At 39.6% G+C, this 22,094-nt stretch overlaps 1 long non-coding RNA gene across 2 annotated transcripts; it reads left to right on the forward strand.

The window, feature by feature from the left end:
• Positions 1–1,239: 1,239 nt before the first annotated feature.
• Positions 1,240–21,773, forward strand: LOC131901098 (uncharacterized). 2 transcript variants are annotated; one of them, XR_009376358.1, is made up of 4 exons: positions 1,240–1,431; positions 3,994–4,044; positions 4,284–4,353; positions 21,632–21,773. It is a non-coding gene; the product is annotated as an uncharacterized LOC131901098 (long non-coding RNA). The 2 variants fall into 2 exon arrangements; XR_009376357.1 differs by lacking the exon at positions 21,632–21,773 and adding an exon at positions 12,149–14,245.
• The last annotated feature ends 321 nt before the right edge of the window (positions 21,774–22,094 follow it).

Here is a 22,094-nt window from a genome sequence, read left to right on the forward strand (position 1 = left end):
CTTTCTTTCAATGGTCATCTCCTGTAGCTGAGTGGTCAGTCTGCATCTTCTGCTTCACCTGCATCTTGGTGAGGAAGGTTTGGTGGGATGGTGGCTCTCTAGTGCTCCTTGTGGGTAGATGAACATAAATGAACTTGCAGTATCACAAGGCAAATATAATAAACAGACCACCCTGAGTCCTAATCAAATGTTTGAGAAAGCTTGTTTAAAAGTGACTTGGTGACACCGCAAATGATTTTGTCCAGTGCTTCAGATGCCCCCTCTGGGGAACTTGGCTATCTCCTCTATTTGAAGGGATGTGGTTATCCCAGCTATCTGGTTTTCTCTGCCCTCATAGCACATGCTCCAAGTAACCAAGGAGATAGCCTCTTCAGGCTCATTCACAGCTGCAGACTCAGAATTCAACTTGGCTGCAGAGTCCACAAGCCTTTGGATTAACAATTCAGGAAAAAATTGCCATCGTTCATAATCACTCCAGTCATTTAGAGGTTCCCCAAATATCTTCACGGGTCACTCTAACCATATAACTGTTGATGGAGAAGACATATAAGGGCAGAACATGGTCACCAGACTCAACAAGTCTCCTCACTGACAACTGAGGAACACAGAGCAGCTGGGAAGTAACTAAAGTTAGCCACTGTGGTTGACGTAGAGTGATGTCCTGTTCTGAAATGGGCACATCTCATTAATCCTTCCCGCTTTAATGTCGGTCTCATGTTCACACATCAATGCCTATCTACCAAAAGGAATGAAAGCCAAGAGTTCCCAGCATAAAGCATTGGCCTTACCAGTTCCCAGCTTCTGAGCCAGAACAATTAATATCCTGGAATCCATGAATTTCAAGAAGCATGACAAGCAGGGAAGTTCTGTTGGTTCCCAGAGACTCCAGCATTCTGTTCCCCATTACTGGAAGATTCATCACAAGCCCACTTCCTCCAGGAAGATTCCCTTTTCTTGCACAGAACTCATTACATGATTCTCTTGACCATTTCTTTCTTGATGTTTTACATTGAGGTTGAAGGTCAGCTTTCTTCAGTCACTCTCTGGTTTCTCTAACATCTCCATTCTCTTTCAGAATTAGACTCTTCAGTATGCCATCATGTTCATCAGTAACTGGTGAAGGCACTGAATAAACTTCCCAAGTACAGTGGGTGTTGCCACAACATAGTGACAACACAGAGCTCTCCAGGATACATTAGAATGTCTAGGGAAGAGCTGCAGATGTCATGGGAACTGAGATTGCTAAGAACTTTCCTTACACTAGATGACAAGTTGTCTTTTGCAGGAGCCTCTGCTTGGATACAAGAGAAGCCCTTCAGCATCCCCTTCATCCAAAGCCAGAGATCTCTCCCTTATTGATTGAACATCCTTCAGTTCTTTCTCTGTGTAGAACTGAATGTCTATCTCCTACTGAAATTTCATGTACACAAGGTAATAATATCATAGAAATTTATATATGCTAAAGTTCATCATAAGTACCTGCAACTGAGGTGACTGGCCACACTAGTGGAAACCCATGAACTGTGGACTGGTGGCTGTGGAGCCCCCATGAGACTGAACTAGGTCCTCTGGAAACAGAAGATGGTTGTTTGGCTCGAACTGTTTGAGAGGCACCCAGACAGGGGATAGGGATCTATCCGAAGTCAATGGGCAGGCTTCTGGAACCCATTGCCTGTCGTGACACCTTGAACAGCCTTGGTTTAATGTGGAGGGTTTGGACCTGCCTAGGCTCAGTGTTCTGGACTCTGCTGACTGCACATGGGAGACCTCGATTTGGGGGATGTGGGGATGTGCAGTGGCTTGGGAGAGAGGGATGGGGGTGGGTAGAGGGAGGAAGGGGGCTCTGTGGACAGTATGTGGGGTGAGGAGAAAATTTCTTAATAATGAAAAATGAAAAAAAAACAATACAAATAAGATGTAAAATTTTAAAAAAAGTACCTACATCTCCTTATCTCCTTAGCCACAAGACATTATAGACTTAATGCTGACTGAGAAGGACACTTGTTAAACAACTTCTTGGTAAAGAGTCTACAGGAAACAGCTAGGCAGAGTTATGCTAGAGGAAGAGGCTGATACAGCCTAGGAACAAGTACCCATAGGAGCGTGATATGGTCATGGAGCCCAGTGTGACTAAAATCTGTGTCATCAGCATGTGTGTAGTGGGTGTTGTACTCTCTGTTCAGTAGCTCAAAGTGGTCTGCTATTACTAGGTAGTAAAGATGGTCAGATAGCTGGAGTCTTCCACACAGAACATGAGTTTCCCTTAGAGCAAAGGATATTCAGGAAATTCCTTTGCAAGCACCTTCATAGTTAACAACATAGACACTCGGGTTCCACTGGACACTCTAGATCAATGGCTATTTTTTTTCCAATTCTCTGACCCTTTAAATCTTTAAATAGCATGAACAGTAGTTCCTCGTGTTGTGGTGAGACCTAAACATAACTGTTTCATTGTTTCTTAACTTTAATTTTGCTACTGTTTTTTTAAATTTTTATTTATTTATTATGTATACAGTATTCTGTATGCACATATCCCTGCAGGCCAGAAGAGGGCACTGGATATCATTACAGATGGTTGTGAGCCACCATGTGGTTGCTGGGAATTGAACTCAGGATCTTTGGAAGAGCAAGCCGTGCTTTTAACCTCTGAGCCATCTCTCCAGCCCTAATTTTGCTACTGTTTTGAATTTTAATTCAAATATTTGATGTGCTGTATATCTGATATGTGACTCTAAATGGGGTGGTGACCCACACAGGCTGAGGAACACAGCTCTGAATGCAGGCAGAAATCTCAAATCCTGGCAGTGATGGTGGGGCAGTGTGATTCTTAGTTTTTATTATCAGACTGAATCAAACTAGTCACCTGGGAAAAGGGACCCTCAATGAGGAATTATATAGATCAGATTTTTCTTTGAACTTGTCTCTGTGGGATTTTATTAATTGTTAATTGAGATAAGACTCCCTAAAATGGGCATTGTCTGCACACTATACTGTGTAAGTATGAAGAAGCTAGATCATAAGCATAAACAAACAGGCAGCATGGGTACATTTGTTTATCTCTGCTCTTGGCTGTGGATGTGATATGATCTACCTTGAGTTTTCCTGCCTGGCCCACAGTCAGGACAAATCTCTCTCACCCGCCAGTCCCACAGCTGCTCAGACCCGATCAAGTAAACATAGAGACTTGTATTGCTTACAAACTGTATAGCCGTGGCAGGCTTCTTGCTAACTTTTCTTACAGCTTAAATTAATCCATTTCCATTAATCTATACCCTGCCACATAGCTCGTGGCTTACCAGCATCTTCACATGCTGTTTGTCATCGTGGTGGCTGGCAGTGTCTCTCTGACTCAGCCTTCCACTTCCCAGCTTTATTCTCCTCCTTGTCCCACCTATACTTCCTGCCTGGCCACTGGCCAATCAGTGATTTATTTATTGACCAATCAGGAACACATTTGACATACAGACCATCTCACAGCACTACGATTAGCTGAGTTCCTATCCTGATTTTCCCAAAATGGAACTATTACCTGGAATTGTGGGCTATGATCAATTTTTTCCATTCAAAGTTGCTCTGCCTGATAACTCAGTGTAACAAAGATATTAAGAAAGCACTATATGACAGAGGGGTTTTCACAAGTCAGTGAGATATGTGTTTCATGAAATGCTGAACAGCACCTTATCTGTCTCAGAAGAAGAGATTCTACTTCCTCCTGTACCCAACCTGTGTTTCCCTGTCACAGTTTTACAAAGACCCAGAGACACCCAAAGACTCACAAACCACTTCATCCTGTCACTAAGTGTCCCCTGATATTGTCTTGCCATAACAAGTACCATGCTAAATTCTTCTAGTATGTTACATACAAGCTTCACTTCAATGAATGTATTTTTCCTTGAATTTCCTGACCATTGGAATTTTCAGATATGGGGAACTGGGTCTGAATTCACTGCCTTGACAATGAATTTCAATCTTATGCTATGTCCTTCCTTGAAGGTCAGAAGAGGCTCCTTAAAGCTGAGAGCAATGTAGCACCATAAATTCCAGGTAAGTGGGGGTGTAAGTAATGACTGGCAATGTGTCCACTAGTTACCTTATGTTGGAGATTAACTCCAGGGCTGATGTATGTAGATCCCTGTAAAAACTTGTCGGTATCACTCTAACTTCTGTGCCTCTTCAAGAAGGTTTCTGTAAACGGATCTTTGATAAATTTCTTCCTTTCAAAGTAAATAGACCTTATCAGATGTGGAAAGTCACTTTGATTTTTTTTTTTCTTCTCCTCCTAGGACATGAAACAGGCCCTTTTGAGCTACATGAAAGGTTATCCAAGGAGAATAAGGTCTGAAATAGCCACAGGTAAGGCTTTAGAATGCAGGTCTGAGGAACAGAGTGCAAAACAAGGGCAGGACAGCAGGCACACCCAGGAAATTCTTGGTTATGTCTTTGGTAGTTTAGCCTCTCAGCATGCCAGTTTCTTCTACCTAGAGAAAGATGGGTTGAGATACACCATGGAGATGGGTGCTGTCACAAGGCATGAATTACAAAATCACTTCCTTCATCAGTGGGACTTTGTTTTTTTTTTCATGTTTCTTTTTGTGTGTGGAGTTACAAGATAGCATTTATATGACCTAAGCTGCACATCTATTTCTGGAGAACATCTTTTTCTGGGAACAAAGGAATCAGATATTAAACTTGCAAAAATGCTGAAAATGATACTTTAGAGCAGAGAATCACTTCACTTGGTTGAAAAAAAATAACACTTCTTTTCATGACCACTACCAAATATTGTCCTTGGCTCCTGTCCTTTGCCATTTGGAAAGACTCACCAGCTAGCTATTCTTTATTGATTAGCCACTTTCAGATGCTAAAAGTAAAGAAGATGGAGAGGGAAGGTAGAAATCAACATGTTTGATCCTAAATATAGAGTTTTGTTTGCCTGTTCCAATCTCAGAATTCTAATCCTTATCTGGCTAATCTAATAACAAATAAATGCCACCTGTGCCCATTGTTGTATTTTAATAAAAGCACATAAACGATTTTGGTGACTTACTATAACTCATGTATTATATATTGAGTACAGCTATTAATATTTTCTTCTCTGTCTTGCTATTCTTATTTGAAACATTTGTTTGTTTGAGTGGAAGTGAACCGCCCCAATTTAAATTTTTAAATAAACTACTGTAACAGAATATGTTTGGGAGTTGTAAAAGTTTTTCCACTGGAAAAAAAATCAGAATTTAAGAGGATCCTGTTACATGCTGGGGGCAGACATCAGAGTCAGCAAAGCTTGCAAAACAGATTTTTTTCTTTTAGCACTTTGATGGAAGAAGCACTTCATTTTCTTTAATTTTACAATTAATTTAATTTTACCTATCAGCCATGTATTCCCCTGTCCTCCCTTCTATGGGCCCCCCCTCGCTCTCTTCCCAATCCACCCCCCATCCCCATCTGCTCCAGTGCAAGGACTCCCCTTGGGATTCAGCTCAGCCTGGTAGATTCAGTTGAGGCAGGTCCAGTCCCCTCCTCCCTTCACCCAGACTGAGCAAAGAGTCCAAGCATAGGCTCTGGGCTCCAAAAAAACCAGCTCATGCACTAAGGACAGGTTCTGGTCCCACTTCCTGGGGGCCTCCTAAATAGTTCAAGCTAATCAACTGTCTCATTTATCCAGAGGGCCTGATCCAGTTGGGGGCTCCTCAGCTATTGGTACATAGTTCATGTGTTTCCACTAGTTTGGCTATTTGTCCCTGTGCTTTTTCCAATGATGGTCTCAATATCTCTTGCTCATACAATCCCTCTTCTCTCTTGCTGATTGGACTCCTGGAGCTCCACCTGGGGCCTGGCCATGGATGTCTGCATCCACTTCCATCAGTCATTGGAGGAGAGTTCTAGCATGACAGTTGGGGTGTTTAGCCATCTGATCACCACAGAAGGTCAGTTTGGGCTTTCTCTTGACCATTTCCAGCAGTTTATTGTGGAGGTATCTTTGTTGATTTCTGGGGACGTCTCTAGCACTTTTCTTCTTCCTATTCCCATGGGGTCTCCATTTATCTTGATCTTTTTTTTCTTGTTCTCCCTCTCTGTTCCTGATCCAGCTGGGACCTCCTGCTCCCCTAAGCTTTCTTTCTCCCGACACTTGCCCTTCATTAACTCCCCTCATGTTCACTTTGCTCATGTAGACCTCATTCATTTCTCTGTTGTTGGGTGATCCTTGTGTCTTTCTTAGGGTCCTATTTTCTAGGTAGCCTCCCTGGAGTTGTGAGTAGCACTCTAGTCATCCTTTGTTTTACATCTATTATCCTTCTATGAGTGAATACATACCCAGTTTGTCTTTCTGAGTATGGGTTACCTCACTCAGGGTGATTTTTTTTCTAAATCCATCCATTTGCCTGCAAACCTCATGATGTCATTGTTTTACTCTGTTGAGTAGTACTCCATTATGTATATGTACCACATTTTATTTATCCATTCTTCAGTTGAAGGGCATCTAGGTTGTTTCCAGGTTCTGGCTATTACAAATAATAATGCTATGAACATAGCTGAGCATGTGCCCTTGTGGTATGATTGAGCATTCCTTGGGTATATGCCCAAGAGTTATATAGCTGTGTTTGGGGGAGATTGATTCCCAATTTTCTAAGAAATCGCCATATTCATATATAAAATTCATACTTTAAGGAAAGTTTAAAGAATCAAAATAGCATCAAAGTATTATGAGAACAGTGGCAATAGAATCGTCCCTTAATTTTGGCTTTCTTCTGCCCCATATCAGTTGATTCTTCTGACATGATACAGAGATTATGCATTTTCTTTTTAACAACATGCTTGGCTTTAAAGAAGGAGAGAGTCATTATCTAACTTCAAAGCCAGCTTTAATTTTTAATTGATCTGGACTACATAAACACCATTTGTGATAAGTGTTTGTAGAAAAGAGCAAAAACAAACATTTAGGAAGACTTATGAATTTTATGTGTGATGTAATACCAATAGGCCAAGTTACTTTCAATTGGATGGTCATGCTGGTTGAGAAACTATCACTTCTTCTAATTAAGAGGTCTGTCTTGTTCAAATTGAACTTTTATCAATTTTTTTTTCTGGAGCTGAGGATCAAACCCAGGGCCTTGTGCATGCTAGGCAAGCACTCTACCACTGAGCTAAATCCCTGATCACATAATTTTTTTTGTTTTTTTTCGAGACAGGGTTTCTGTGTGTGGCTTTATGCCCTTCCTGGATCTCGCTCTGTAGACCTGGCTGGCCTTGAACTCACAAAGATCCGCCTGGCTCTGCCTCCTGAGTGCTGGGATTAAAGGCGTGCACCGCCGCCGTCCCCGCCGCTGCCGCCGCCGCCACTACCACAACCACCACTGCCCAGCCCTTTATCAATTTTGATGGTATTTATAGCTTACCTTCTCTGATAGAAACAAAAGCAAAACCTCATCCCCAACGTAACACATATCCTGGTTTCCATTCTGAGGTCAGCACATCCTTAAAATATACAGGCTGATTTAACTCTGTAGTTTTTTTTTTTAATGTCCAATGTCTCTCCGCAGTTATTATTCCTTTCTCATTAGCATTGAGAAAATACAAAGTTAATAAAGCATTATGTAATCTATTTCTGGGGGATTTTGTTGCTCCTTTTTGTTTATTTAGCATACCCTTTAGAGTTCAATTTGATGTTTCTATGACTGTTTCTCCTGTAGCATTTCATGGTAGACCTGTAATATGTTTTATATTGTAATAAGCAAAAAACTGTTTCATTTTACCAAAGACATAGGCTAGATATTGTTAGGTTTAACATATATAGGTATACCCATGATGGCCATAACTTCTAGCAACTTCTGGAATACAGAATCAACCTTTTTGAAACTCAGAGCAGTTGCTCATGGAAATCCTGAGTAGGTATCAATGGTGTGGTGCACATGTTTCAATTTTCCAAATTCTACAAAATGAAATGCATCCATCTGCCAGATTTCATTCCTCTGAGTGCCCTTTGGGTTACATCCTTTGGGTAGTGGAGTCTGATTGTAAAATGAACAAGTAGGATATTTCCATATAATTTCCTTAGCTTGTTTCCAGGTTATGGAAAATTCCTTTTTTAAAACCTCACTATTGACATGATTTTTTTATGAAACTCTGAGGCCTCCTGTACATTTCTTATCAATAGTTGATCAATCTCCTCATTTTCTTCTGCTAAAGGGCCTGACAGACTCATATGGTATTGGATGTGAGTTATATATAAGGGATACTTCCTGTTTCTGATTATATCTTGTAAATGAATAAATAACAAAGTTAATTCTGTCTCATCAGGGATAAATTCTGCAGTTTCAATATGTAGAACCACTTTTTCTGCATACTGAGATTCAGTAACTATTTCGAGAGGTTCTAAAGAGAGGAAGTAATAAGGCAGGGTGCATAGAGAAGCTAACTCTCTCTTTTGGCAGAGGATTTCATAGGGCTAAGATGTAGTAGCTTGCTTTCTACCTCTCTAATCTTTCAGCTTTTACCCCAATATCTGGCTCTTCGTTTTTATTAATAAAACTTTTTAAGATCTGTGTTGCAGGGAAGTGGCTTAACTGCTCCTTGAACCCAAAGAACCTTCATATAAAGAAGTCTGTAACAATGTAATATGCTTTGCAGATGCTCCCTTGTCTACTGCTCAACTGTATATAAGCACTGGGTAGAATAAACTGGATACAACAGTATTCAGTGATAGTCCTCCCAAATCTAGCCTGTGTTTCTTGTATGTCTCTGTTTTTTCTGTCTTTTCTTAATCCACACTCTCCTATTCTTTGGCTCCTTGAACCCAAAGAACCTTCAGATAAAGAAGTCTGTAACAATGTAATATGCTTTGCAGATGCTCCCTTGTCTACTGCTCAACTGTATATAAGCACTGGGTAGAATAAACTGGATACAACAGTATTCAGTGATAGTCCTCCCAAATCTATCCTGTGTTTCTTGTATGTCTCTGTTTTTTCTGTCTTTTCTTAATCCACACTCTCCTATTCAGTCCTCCCAAATCTATCCTGTGTTTCATGTATGTCTCTGTTTTTTCTGTCTTTTCTTAATCCACACTCTCCTATTGTTTGACAGGTTGGATGGTCCTGACAAGGGTCTGAGAAATATAAAGGTCTGATGACATAAAGGCTTGCATTATATGGGTCTAAAAGTTCCAAATAAGGTCATAAATTTTAACTTCTGTTCCTAGTTTATATCTGTCTCCACAGGTTTGCACTTTGCTGACAGACACATCCAAGCATCAATTGTTAATGACAACCTGCTCCACATGAGTATGAGCCCTGAACTTCATGAAAGCTGATATAAACTAATCCAACTGATGCAAATGCTGTTTCTTCAGCTGTTCAATGAACCAGAAGTTTCTAAATTGCCTCCTTACCTTTGACTAACATTCTAGCCTTCCAAGGCCCTTACAATAATGTGCCAGTGTCAGCAGGAAGTAATTATATGAGCCAATACATTGCCCTTGTTCAACCTCTCCCCTTGGAATGTTACAGCTAAAGGTAATTTCTTGTCATATGGAACCTGAGATAAAGTAATTATTGATCTTCACCTTTAATCCTGGCACTCAGGAGGCAGAGCCAGGCAGATTTCTGTGAGTTCAAGGACAGCCTGATATACAGAGCAATATTCAAGACAGGCACAAAAACTAAAAAGAGAAACCGTCTTTAAAAACCAATAATAATAATAATAATAATAATAATAATAATTACTGATGCTCATTCTCATTTCCAAGTTCCTTCTCGATAAGGAAGTCTGTCAACCATCAAAGGCTTTTGGCCTTTCTGCTTCTGTTAATTGCTGTTGGCTCTTGCATCACTGATGCCTTAACTCAATGATAATTCCTGTCTGGGTACCACTAAACTGATGATGCTAAAGTGCCATTGTCAGCCCTTGGACCAAACCCACGACAAGCTTGCAGATTACCACAACCAAATAAGGGGAGGCTCATTTTGCCACTGGTAATGGGAAAATGGTCTCTGTTTAGAACAATGTCTGCATGGCTATTCCCAACTCTGCAAGTTCACTTAGATGCCAATGGGACCCAGCTTTCTTATCCCACTAGAAGATACCTGATGAGCTATACTTCTGGCTTAAACCCCCTATGTTAATGTTAAGATTTTAAATCACACAAAAGACTCTTGCATCCTGGTCCAATGAGTCTCCATGATAGTCTCCTACCCTGATGATGAATTTTTTTTTACCAATTAGAAACATCTCCAAGATTTGAGTTCATGCACTACTCATGGGGGGAATCAGAGGAGCAAGAAGAGGCTCAAACAGGCTGATCAATCTCCTCTCACAGATGAGACCTCAATTTCAGTTTCCTGAGACTGGGCAGGCAGTTTATGATGAGAAGTCATAAACAAAGGACAATTAATTACTATAATGAGGCACAGGGACACTTGTATCTGAAATTCAGTTTCTCGAACTCCAGATTTCAGGTTTTGGATTAAGGTTGCTCAGCCTGTATTATGTTTCCATTTCTCCCAGAAGCTGCCTCATAGGGACCCATGTTTGGCTGCCACCAAACCTACCCAGTGGTTTTTCAAATTGCCACAACATTTCCCATTTCCCTCAGGTACACTGGGGCAGTCCTCTTGGTCAGGTGCTCCAGTTTCTCCTCTAATTTCAATCGCCACATCAGTTGATTGTGGGCATTGCCCTCTACCCATTGCTTGTCTTGTGTGTGTGTGTGTGTGTGTGTGTGTGTGTGTGTGTTGTGTGTGTGACACAGGTGTGACCATGCCAGATTGTATAACCCTATGTGCAAACATGGATACCAGAGAGAAATAACATGTATCTTCATTTTGTGACAGGGTTTCACTGAACCATATGCTCTCAGGATACTTTTATGTACTTCATCCCTTGCTTGGGTTAGAGGCTTCCACGACATTCCAGGATTTGTTTTTATGTAGGTGCTGAGGATTCACACTCAGGTCCTTAGGATTGCAGAGTGACTGCTCAAACCCTCCGAGTGTCTTCACAGCTCCACTTATTGGTCATTATATTCTCATATCATTGCTGCCCTTTCTGTTCAAATATTTTCTAAGTTGGACATTTTCTCACTACTGTCTGAGGGTTTATTTACAGCCATTTGCCAGCAGCTGCAACCGGCAGTTGTTTCTTGATGAGCAGAATTTCTTGATTTGCTTTCAAAAAGACAAATATTCCATTATGCAGTTTTCTTTTTCTTTTCCAGACAGGGTCTCTCAACATACTCTTTACAGGCCTGGAACTCAGAGATCCATCTGCTTCTTTCTGCCTGAAGGCTGGGATTAAGGTCTTGGGCTACCATATCCAACCCTGCTTGTTGGTCATGGGTGTTCACAGGCCTGTGGAGATGTAACCCAGGCCATCCATATTCCATGTGAGAGTGTAGAACCTTCCCATGGTTTGACTTTGTGAAATCATGAGTCAGTGTCAAGGGTGTGCTGATGTTGAGCGTCATCGAGGCCCTGAACACTATGTCCTGCCTTACCATATTGCTATTCTCCAGTTTCCTAAAGGGCTTCATGCATGATATTTAGGTGTGGTTTCTGGTTACAAAACATGGTATTTTCACTCTGAAATTATTAAGGATATGCTTTGGAAACATTTATTTTTATGTATTTAATTTTTGGTTTGGTTTGGTTTTTTTTTCAAGACAGAGTATCTGTATGTATCCCTGACTGTCCTGGAACTTGGACTGTAGACCAGGCCGCAAACTCAGAGATCTGTCTGCCTCTTCCTCCTGAGCTGGAATTAAAAGCATGTGCCACCATCACCTGGCTGAACCATTTTAATTAGCATTGATTGTGCAAATACTGAGTTTTGTGGTGACATTTTAAGACATGACATTTTTATTTTATTAGGGACAGGGTTCAAGTCAAAATGTCCATAGAGCTGTCAGAGGACAACTTATGGAAATTGGTTCTCACCCTCCACCACACTGGTCCTGCAGATGCAGGATTGGGGGCCAAGCACCTTTACCCACATACTGAGCCATCTCACTAGCTCAAATTTTTGTTTTTACCTTTTCATGATAAAGTTGAATATAGGATGCACACATGCTAGTAAAACTCTCATTCAGCCAACCCTCTATTTTTTTGAGAATGCTTCTTGGTGACAGTTTCCTTTCTATTCTTTGCTTCTCCAACAGAAGCAGTCTGTCACACGATCCATTGAACTCCCAGAAGATCTGACAGCTCAGACATCCTGCTCCTCCTGCATGAAAGGCAAAGTACCTCTACTCACCATGGCATTGCTGATGGTCTACCTCATGGTTCCATATATCTTAATTAGAGGAGAACCCTGGAAAAAACTCATAATCTACCTCCCACTGGTGCTCCTGATTGCTAGGCTTGCCCAAAGTTGCTAATAGCTTGTCTGCAACAGGGCTTCAGGACAGTAGCAGCTCCTCTACTAGATGAGCAGAGATCAAATGACCAAGGCAGCACAGGGCTTCACAGCTCTGGATTCTACCCTAGGGAGAGACAGGGCTCTAGTCTGGGAAATATGTATTTTAGTAGAAACTATTCCAGTCTCTCAGAGCACTTTCTGTTCCTCTTCCAAGAGGTGTGTGTTTTATTACACAGTCACTGGCCAGTGCAGGCTACCATTTCCTTCATAGCTCAGAAATTCTGTAGCCAAACCTAAGTCATATAAAACAAGAACTGCTGTTAAAGAAAAAGGAGATCATGAATTAAAAAACAATGAAGTGTCTATGGAATGGCTTAGAAGTAGAAAAGCAATAATGCAAATGATATAATATAATCCCCAAAAATTATTTTAAAAAATTGAAACAAGCTACATGGCCATGTGCTTCAGAGACTAGGGGTTTGTGTTAGAGCACAATATGTATTAGTCACGCATTTTCTCTCAGGTTGTTCATCTTAAACTTGTAAAATAATTGTACTTTAGGCAGGGCTACACCATATTATCCAGTTCTATTTTGGTCAAACTAGTGTAAGTACGGTAGTTTGGTTTTGTGATAAGTTCAGTTCTTTATCCAGATTCTTGATTTCCTGTTCTGTGGATGCAAATGGCCAGTCAGAACAATTAATAATCATCTAAAATACATAAAATTGATCACCTCACTACTTATTTCTAATGTGAGCTACAGTCAAAGGCAAAGACCTTTGATGCTTCTTCTAGCCCATCCCTTTCTGTAAGGACAGTACACCTGTTTTAAATTTGGTCAGTGAACTCAATTCTTACACAGGTCCTTTTTCATATGGAAGTTTGCAATACAATCAAGAGATGTTGGAGGACACTCATTTACCAGTCTATTTTTACTTCACAATGACCAGTTAGGTCTAGTCTTGAAGCAGTTTGCAGAACTTTCTTTCCCACACTTGGCAGCAGAAGCAGAATTAGATGTTCGAAGCAATTCTCAACTGCATAGTATGAGGCAAGCCAAAGTAACAAGAGACATTGCTCTAAACAGAAATAACTCCCTTGAGAAAAATGGAAAGAAATTATTAATGACCTGAAAAAAATGGGGAATAGAAGAAAATAAGAGATTAGAGCAGAGATGCATTAAACAAAATCAAATTTTAACAGTGAAACAAATAATTGTCTTTTTAAAAAATAAACAGAATTGAAAAAAACACAAGGCTCTACTGACTTTCAAAAAGAGAACACAGTTCTCTGGTAGAGGGAATGGTATTAATAAGATATCATATCGCCACACCCCTATGTGCAAAGTTAGCTGCTGAGACCTGTGACCTGGCACACACAGCTATAGCTAATGGAAAAAATCATGGCAAGCAGGATTGAAAATATCTGCATATGGAAAGGAGAGTTCTTTGTTCAAAATTCAATATTCATGGGCTCATGCTAACCTTCCGATATTGTACACCCAAAATCTAGCCTGCCTTCACTTACATGACATGGATCAATACATGCTGGGGAATTAAAAAATCACTGATCCTGCCACAATCAGGTCCTATTTCAGAATTGTGACTTCTGCAGCTCTTTGCCTACCATGTTAAACCCAGCAGTGTACACAATAAATTATTCTTTCTATTCTAGTATATGGGCACACAAAAATCTCTTTTCTCTTATTCAAATGGACAGTTGACTGCTGTGGGATGGTCTGTATGTCAAATTGCTCTGATTGGTCAACAAATAAAACACTGATTGGCCAGTGGCTAGGCAGGAAGTATAGGCAGGACTAACAGAGAGGAGAAAAGAAAGAACAGGAAGGCAGAAGGAGTCACTGCCAGCTGCTGCCAGGACAAGCAGCATGTGAAGATGCCGGTAAGCCATGAGGCATATTATAGATTTATGGAAATGGATTAATTTAAGCTATAAGAACAGTTAGCAAGAAGCCTGCCATGGCCATACAGTTTATAAGCAATATAAGTCTTTGTGTTTACTTGGTTGGGTCTGAGCGGCTGTTGGACTGGCGAGTGACAAAGATTTGTCCTGACTGTTGGCCAGGCAGAAAAACTACACCTACAGTTGACTATATAATCCAAATTTTTAATTTAAAATCTCAGTGGTAATTGAGTTCTTCAATCTAAAATTGTAGGTGGTTTAATCATAAGGACAACACAATGAAATATATTGTACTCATGGCTACCTGATCCAACATAAGAATGTTTGTCTCTGAAATTTTTTACAAGGCTGGAGGTACTGCTCTTAGAGAATATGCCTCCCCAGGGATAAATTTTTCCACACACCTAAAAGTTTAATGAACAAGAATATCTTAAATAACAACAGGCATCAAGTGGTGGTTAATGTCAAAAGAGAAGCCAGTCTGGCACAGATTTTACATGACACTTGTGCTGTCATCCTTAAGTCTCTCTTAAGTTCTGGCCTGGGGTAGCACATTGAACAATTTAAATAGGGCCAGGAGAATGCAAGTTTAGCCACTTAGGACAGAACACAAATACAAAAACAGGCATGGGAAAGTTACCTATTCATACTGTGAATGGTGGTCTTAAATGAACAGCTATTCTAAGCTATTCTAACCTGAGAATAAGGCTTCTTTTGCCTACAAGTAAGCTGGTTCAGAAAACCACAAATGTTTCTATGAAGGACCAGAACAAGTTCATTTTAACTAAGCCCTGACTGCTGTCTATCTCAAGGCTGTGACATTACTGTACAGAATTTCATTTTTTGTGTGTTTTCTGTAGCTATAGTGCCACTCCTGGAACTCACTCTGTATATCAGGCTTGCCTTGAACTTAGAGATTCACCTGCCTTTGCCTCTTGGGTGCTAGGATTAAAGGCCTGAACTACCAGAACCTGGCTTTTAATTTCATTTTTTTTTTTAGTTTTTCAAAACATGTTTCTCTGTGTAGCACTTGCTGTCCTAGAACTCACTCTGTAGAATATGCTGACCTTGAACTCACAGAGATCTGCCTTCCTCTGCCTCCCAAGTTCTGGGATTAAAGATGTGCATCACCAACTTCCAGCAAGAATTTCACTTTTTAAGCTTTGTTTTATGTATAGGAGTATTTACCTGCTTGTGTCTGTGTGCAGTAACTGCAGAGACCAGAAGATGGAATCATAGCCCTTGGAACTGGAGTTATAAGCAAGCATGGTTTCCAGCATATGGAGGTAGCTCACTCCAACAGCTGAGTGATTGTTGAGTACAGTCCATGCCAGCTTGTCCTCAGGTACACCTCAAGCACTGTTCTGGCATTTCAACGTTGGGCTTTCACACCTGAAGTTCCATCCCTAAAAATTCTTCAAAATGCCACAGCTCTTTGTAGATGCCTGATTGCCTTAGCCTTAGACAGACTTCAGTTCAAGTCTCAGGATCTCCCCATAACAGGGATGTCTTATAGAGTCACCATCATTCAGAGCTCCAAACTGAATGTTTTGCAGACATCAGGGAAGCAGAAAATGATCCCATTCAGACAAGTCAGAGTTTATGCCTGCAAGTTCCTTTTCTCTCCTTACAGGAGGAATAAACGCAGGGAGGGGAATACCTACCATGTGAGTTTCTGGGCTCCAATTGCTGCCTATTTACCACATTGGATATAATCTCACTCTTGTGGCTTGGATTAAACGGTCAACCATCTTTTAAAGACTTTTATTGTCAGTTCCTCTCCTCTTTGTATTCTTTGCATTTCCCCCTCATTTTGTGGAGATTTGGCTTTAGAAAACTCTTGGACCAGTTCTCCCACTGCCCTTGCAGTTCATATGGTGGCAGCTAAGGCAGTGCAGCACCATGACAGGTTCAACATCACACGTTCCTTCTACCCAGTGACACCGCAATCACTGCCAAAGAGGAAGGAGTGGTGAAGTCAGAGACCAAGTGATGCTCCATGAGACTCTTATCCAAACCTGACTCTGCTATGGTGGATGCAACACTGGAAAGGTCCATGGGAAAGGATAAACGATCACACAGAAGAGTGCAAAAAAGGGAAGAGGAAAATAAAGGCAACAGGCTAAAGTGGCTGACCAACAACTACAGATCTGCCAGCGGAAAGTGGAGACACTGAAAAACAGTCCAGTCTCTGAAGTAGAAGAGAAAGAAGCCAAGTCTGACTAACCATCCATCATGTCTGTCAGTATCCCTGCCTCGCTACTTGTAAAATCCAGAGGAATATTTTAACCAACTATTTTGTAAATGTGTTTTTTAGTAGCTCTAGAAACATTTTTAAATGGTGAGGGGGAAATCCCATTTCATCCCATATTTTAAGTATAAATGATTTTTAATGAAGGTAAAACACTTGACAGTTTTTGTTTTTTTAATACAATCAGAAAATATCAGGATAGTGAATCTGGAGAGGATGTGACTGTGTCAGGGGTCCCCATAACATTTGGTATAGGGAGCTAGTTTTATATCCTACAGCACAAAGGATTCTAAATGAAATTTGAACTCTCTTGGTCATACACTTGTCTCCAGAATATCCTTAGGTATATTTCTAGTAGAAATGTTTCCTAAAAAAACACTCCTTGGTCCTTGCCTTGTCAGAACTTTCTCTGTTTATGCAGTCCATTTTTCTATCGTTTGTGAAAATGTGCTATGAGAAATTTTGAATTTGAACTCTATGTGGCATAAAACTGAGTCAGTGGAATTGATAATTGTAAGCATTTGATTGTTATGTGAAGTCTTAGGGAAAACTTGCCAAGTTTAGGATGGACCATCACTAGAATAAGTTCAAAGAAAAACAACACATGGCTCTTTTGGATACATGAACACAATGTATGACTCTTAAGAGTTTGAGTATATTTCAAGAATTGAAATGTCTGTGTACTCTGCTCCTCAACCATTAAAATCTCATTTTTTGGAAGAGTAAAAACAAATTCTTGGAGCACCAACTCTAAAGTAGTTTTGGGTGCTATCAATTTTATATTTCTTCTGGGTAACCTGGGCTGAGGTAAAGATGAACTTAGATCATCCATCCACACCTTACTATATTAATGGCATGTTCATTGGCTTGGATAGAAGGCTCAGCACTGAGAACACTACTTGTTAATGCACAGGGCCTGACTCTCATTCTCTGCACTCACAAAACAGCTGACAACTGACAATACCCCCAGTCACAGGGGATCAGACACCACATTCTGGTCATCATTGGTACCTAGTATGAACATGGTATACTAACTTGCAAAACTTATGCACTTAAATTAAATTTCACACTTTTCTAAGATAACAGGCACATAAATAAAGACTTTCTTACACTATGGAATCACATACATAACTGTCTTTTTACCATTTGCACATCTGGTTTCCTAAGAGGCAAAGTGAATGCACTCAAGTCCTTGGAAATACAGGTAGATGTGAAAAATCTGATGTAGGTGCTTGGAATCAAGCTTGGCTACCCAATAGGAGCAGTACTACTGAGCCAAATCTTCAGGTCACAAATATGTCATAATTATGGTGATGAAGATGTCCTACAGCTCTTTCTGTCTCCTGTGACTTGAGGGTGAAGGAAGTCCCCTCTAGATGGTTGTCAAAGGATTCAATGGATTTCTATACCTCTATGAATGGACTCTCTATATTGTTTTTTTCATTGTTAACACATTTCTCTTGATGTGAGTAAAGATAAGTAAAGCTTTTGTTGAAACCTGTCACAGTCCAGCCAGATTATATCATGAAAAATCCCATAATTTGAGATATGCTTTTTCTTTTGGAATTTTTTTGAGACAGGATGTGTCCAAATAGGCTGCCCTTGAATTTACCATGGGGACCAAGTTGGCCTCCAAATCACAGAGATTGTCCGAACATATTCTCCCTGTGCTGGAATTACATCCATGTACCTCTAAGTCCAGAAATATGGGTTTCTAAGTGACCTACAATGGAATCAGAAAGTGAAAGGATAACACATGCACAAAAAGGAACAACAAATGTTTTGAAGAACAGAATTTTTTTTTAATTCTATAATTTAAATGGGCAAATCATTTTATATGTTCTCAATAATTGGGTTATTTTCTTTACTGGTATTTTCATCCACTTAAAAATGTTTGAACTGCATTTGTGTATCTACACCTGTGCGAGGAAATATATGCAGCACTGAGAGGACAACTTACATTTGTCTTTTATCTACTTCCCCTATGTGAGATCTAGTGATGAAACCTATGAAGCCATTTAGATGCAAATGACCTCAATGGCACTTATTCAGGTTTAAAAATAATTTATATATGTCCTGATGTAGGAGTGTACATATGTCAATGCTCAAGTATAGAAATAAGAAAAAAAAGTTCTAGGAGTAGTATGGATCACCCAGAGGTAGAACTCACGTCCTCAGGCTTAGCAGAAACAGTTTTACAAATTGAGACAATCCTCTGGCATTCAATTGTGCTTCTGAGATAATGTTATAAACAAATGCTTAGTCCCCATGATAAATTTTGAAAAATATATGGTTGCAAAAATATTTTAATATGCACAGAATATTTATTATTCAAATTGTTCTTTGTTCTTCTATCCCTCTATGAAATTAAGTTGACAATCTGAAAATACGACAATAATTTAATGTTGTAGTATTTCTACGAATCTTATTTGAGCACCTGTGAGATGGCTCACTGGTAAAGTCTTGATGTGCAGTGTTGGAAACTAGACTATGATCACCCTATTAAGAGGACCACAAAGCTGTCTTCTGGTCTTCACATATCTGCCATGAACCTACGACCCATAATCATTGCACATGCCATTAAATGTTTCGGACAAGAGAAATCTTAGTGATATTACATTACCTGGCATCTCTGGATAATTCTCATGAAGGAAGTACTTTAAGATGAAATGCCAAATGGTTAACTCATGCGGATTGGACAATCATGAAACATCAAATTATATAAATATTCATATATAACATAGCAAGCTATGGTATGAGGTGCATGGTGGATTGCGGATTATCCTACTTTATTACATCTTTATCAGATAAATGAAAATACTGCTTTGAATACACAAATGAGGTTTGTAATGTTTCTTATATTCTCTTCCATTAAGCATTTTAACATTAACATTGTTTAATTGGGTTGAAAAAAGCATACATGATGGGGGTACATCATCTAGCTTTGGACTTGTACTCAGAAGGTGGACACATAAGGATCATGAGTTCAAATGTATCCCTGAATCATTACTCACATTCAAGCCAAACAGAATTACAAGCACATATCTCAAGGGAATTTGTGAACATATGACAAACAAAGCCAACAACAAAAACCCACCACCATTTTACAGACAACCTTACTTGAAAAGTATGATCACACACTGCTTGATATTTAAGTAAACAGTGGACCACTTAGATTATGGGTATACCATTCTATACATTACAGCAGAAAAACACCTATCACTAAGAAATGTACAATAAAAAATGAAAAAAAGGCATAGGAGAAATACAAAGGCAACAAAATAAACATCACTAAATGTACTTTTCACACATATAGCACACTTTAGTATCAACCTCAAGAGTTTCAAGATAGAAATCACAATGCAGTGATCTCCACCATTAGTCCTAAGTGAACATGGTAACTAATTTATTTCCTTCAACTGTGTGATGAAAAATAAATGAAACATGATTTTTTTCTTGAAGCTGAAGACAACTGTGACATCTTTACCAAATTGTTTACATGAATAGTGTTTTAATCTGTGACTCGGGAGACAGAATCAGGGGGATTTGTGAGTTCCAGGCCAGCCTGGTTTACAGAACTCCTTTCAGGACACTCAGGGCTACACAGACAAACCTTGTATTCAAAAATAACCAACATAATTAAAAGACCAAGTTAACAAACTGCCTTAGCACTGAATAGCAATTGCTTCTACTCAACTTTATGTGATACAGAGATAGAATTTCTAATGATGGTGAAGGCATGACAATACAAGGAAGCTGGCTGATTTGTTTCAATGACAACTCAGTACACACGAAGAACAGGAAATCAGTTGAGGCTATAGACATGCATATCACACAACTAGTGAGGAATTTTCTTCCAAAAGGCTCCTCCTACTAAAGATGCAATCAAAATAAAGTCACCAAGGAGAGACACATGTTCACATATATTATTGTGTCTGAGAGGTTTTTCATTTAGTTAAAGATGTTCTAAACCAGGTACCTATAAGCTCATGATCATCTAGGAAGAAAATGCATTTAGTCACTTCAATGATCCTCATAGTTTGCAACATCCCCTACACTATTTCAAATGTTCAAAGCCTCTTCTGACATACAAGATGGTCTCTTCATGGTGACATTTGTGAAATCAGAAAATGGATTATAACTTTCCAAAATACAATGGTACAGAAAACCATTTAAAATATAACATAGAGAAATGGAGACATATCAAGGGAAGATTAGGAAAGACAATACTGAAATAGAGCAGGACAGACATCAAATTCTCTACCTCTATCTCAGATGCATGAGGATTCATTATCAACAGGCTCAGATGGCCTTATTCATGCAACTTCTCATATAATTCTCTCTTTACCTCATCTCCATATATGCAGCTAGTGCTCCATGGGAGATGTCCCATATCTTAGGTATCCCAACATCATGTGGTCACAAAATGTAATCCAGGCTGTTGCAAAATATTATTTTAAGATGTGTTATATTTGTTTATGCTGTGGAACAATTATTTTAAGATACAAAAGTAACTTGCATTCTTTTATGTTGCATATGTTTAACTCTGTGAGGCTGTGATACTTTGCCTGTCTAAAATACCAACTGGTCTAAGAGCTTGTGGCTTGGCAGAAACAGTTAGGCAGGGCTCTCTGGCAGAGAGAACAAAATGGAAGAGAAAACTGAAAAGAAAAAAGGAAGGAGCAAGAAAAAGAGAAGACAGCAGGGGGTAGCCACCCTGCTACACAACAAACCATGGAGTAAAAAGTAAAGAAAGGTATACAGAATAGAGAAAGATAAAAGCCCAGATGTGTAAGCTACATGAGAGAACTTAAGTTAGAAAAAGCTGCCTAGATACAAGCCAAACTAAGGCCAGGCACTTATTAAAAAGAATAAGCCTCCCTGTGTATGATTTATTTTGAGAGCTGAGTGGCAGGCCCCCAAAAGAGTAAAGAGTTAAAAAACAAAAACCAGTAATACCAGGCTTCATCCTCACAACTTCATGCGATGGACTCTCACAGGCTCCTCACTGGGTTTCTGACTCTTAAACATAGAATTCTGCAACAATGCTGAACTGAACCCCAGACTAAGAATCCATGATGTTAAATATTGATTCTTTCTTGTTTCCAGGACCAGTAGATGATGGGTGATCCTGCAAAGCTTGACTTCTTAATTCAGGTGCACACTGACATGCTTGGACCACAGGTGCGGCAGGATTTGTATGAAGTTGCTTTCTAGGAGTAGGAATTACCTTGTTTAATCCTTCCATGAATTAAAGCCAAATAAAATTTTGTAGTCAAAATACCATACAAATGGCCTCTAGCTTATTTTATTTATTTATTTATTTATTTATTTATTTATTTATTCATTCATTCATTTATTCTTTTTTTGGTTTTTTGGAGCTCACCAGGTAGCCCAGGCTGACCTCAAACTCACAGAGATCCACCTGGTTCTGCCTCATAAGTGCTGGGATTAAAGGTGTGCAACACCACAGCCAGGCTTAATAATTTATGGGTTTTTTTTGTTTTTTTTTAGACAAGGTTTCTCTGTGTAGCTTCTGAGCCTATCCTGGAACTCACTCTGTAGCCCAGGC

Source organism: Peromyscus eremicus, unplaced genomic scaffold (genome assembly GCF_949786415.1).
Source record: "Peromyscus eremicus unplaced genomic scaffold, PerEre_H2_v1 PerEre#2#chrX_unloc_2, whole genome shotgun sequence".
NCBI lineage: Eukaryota > Metazoa > Chordata > Mammalia > Rodentia > Cricetidae > Peromyscus > Peromyscus eremicus.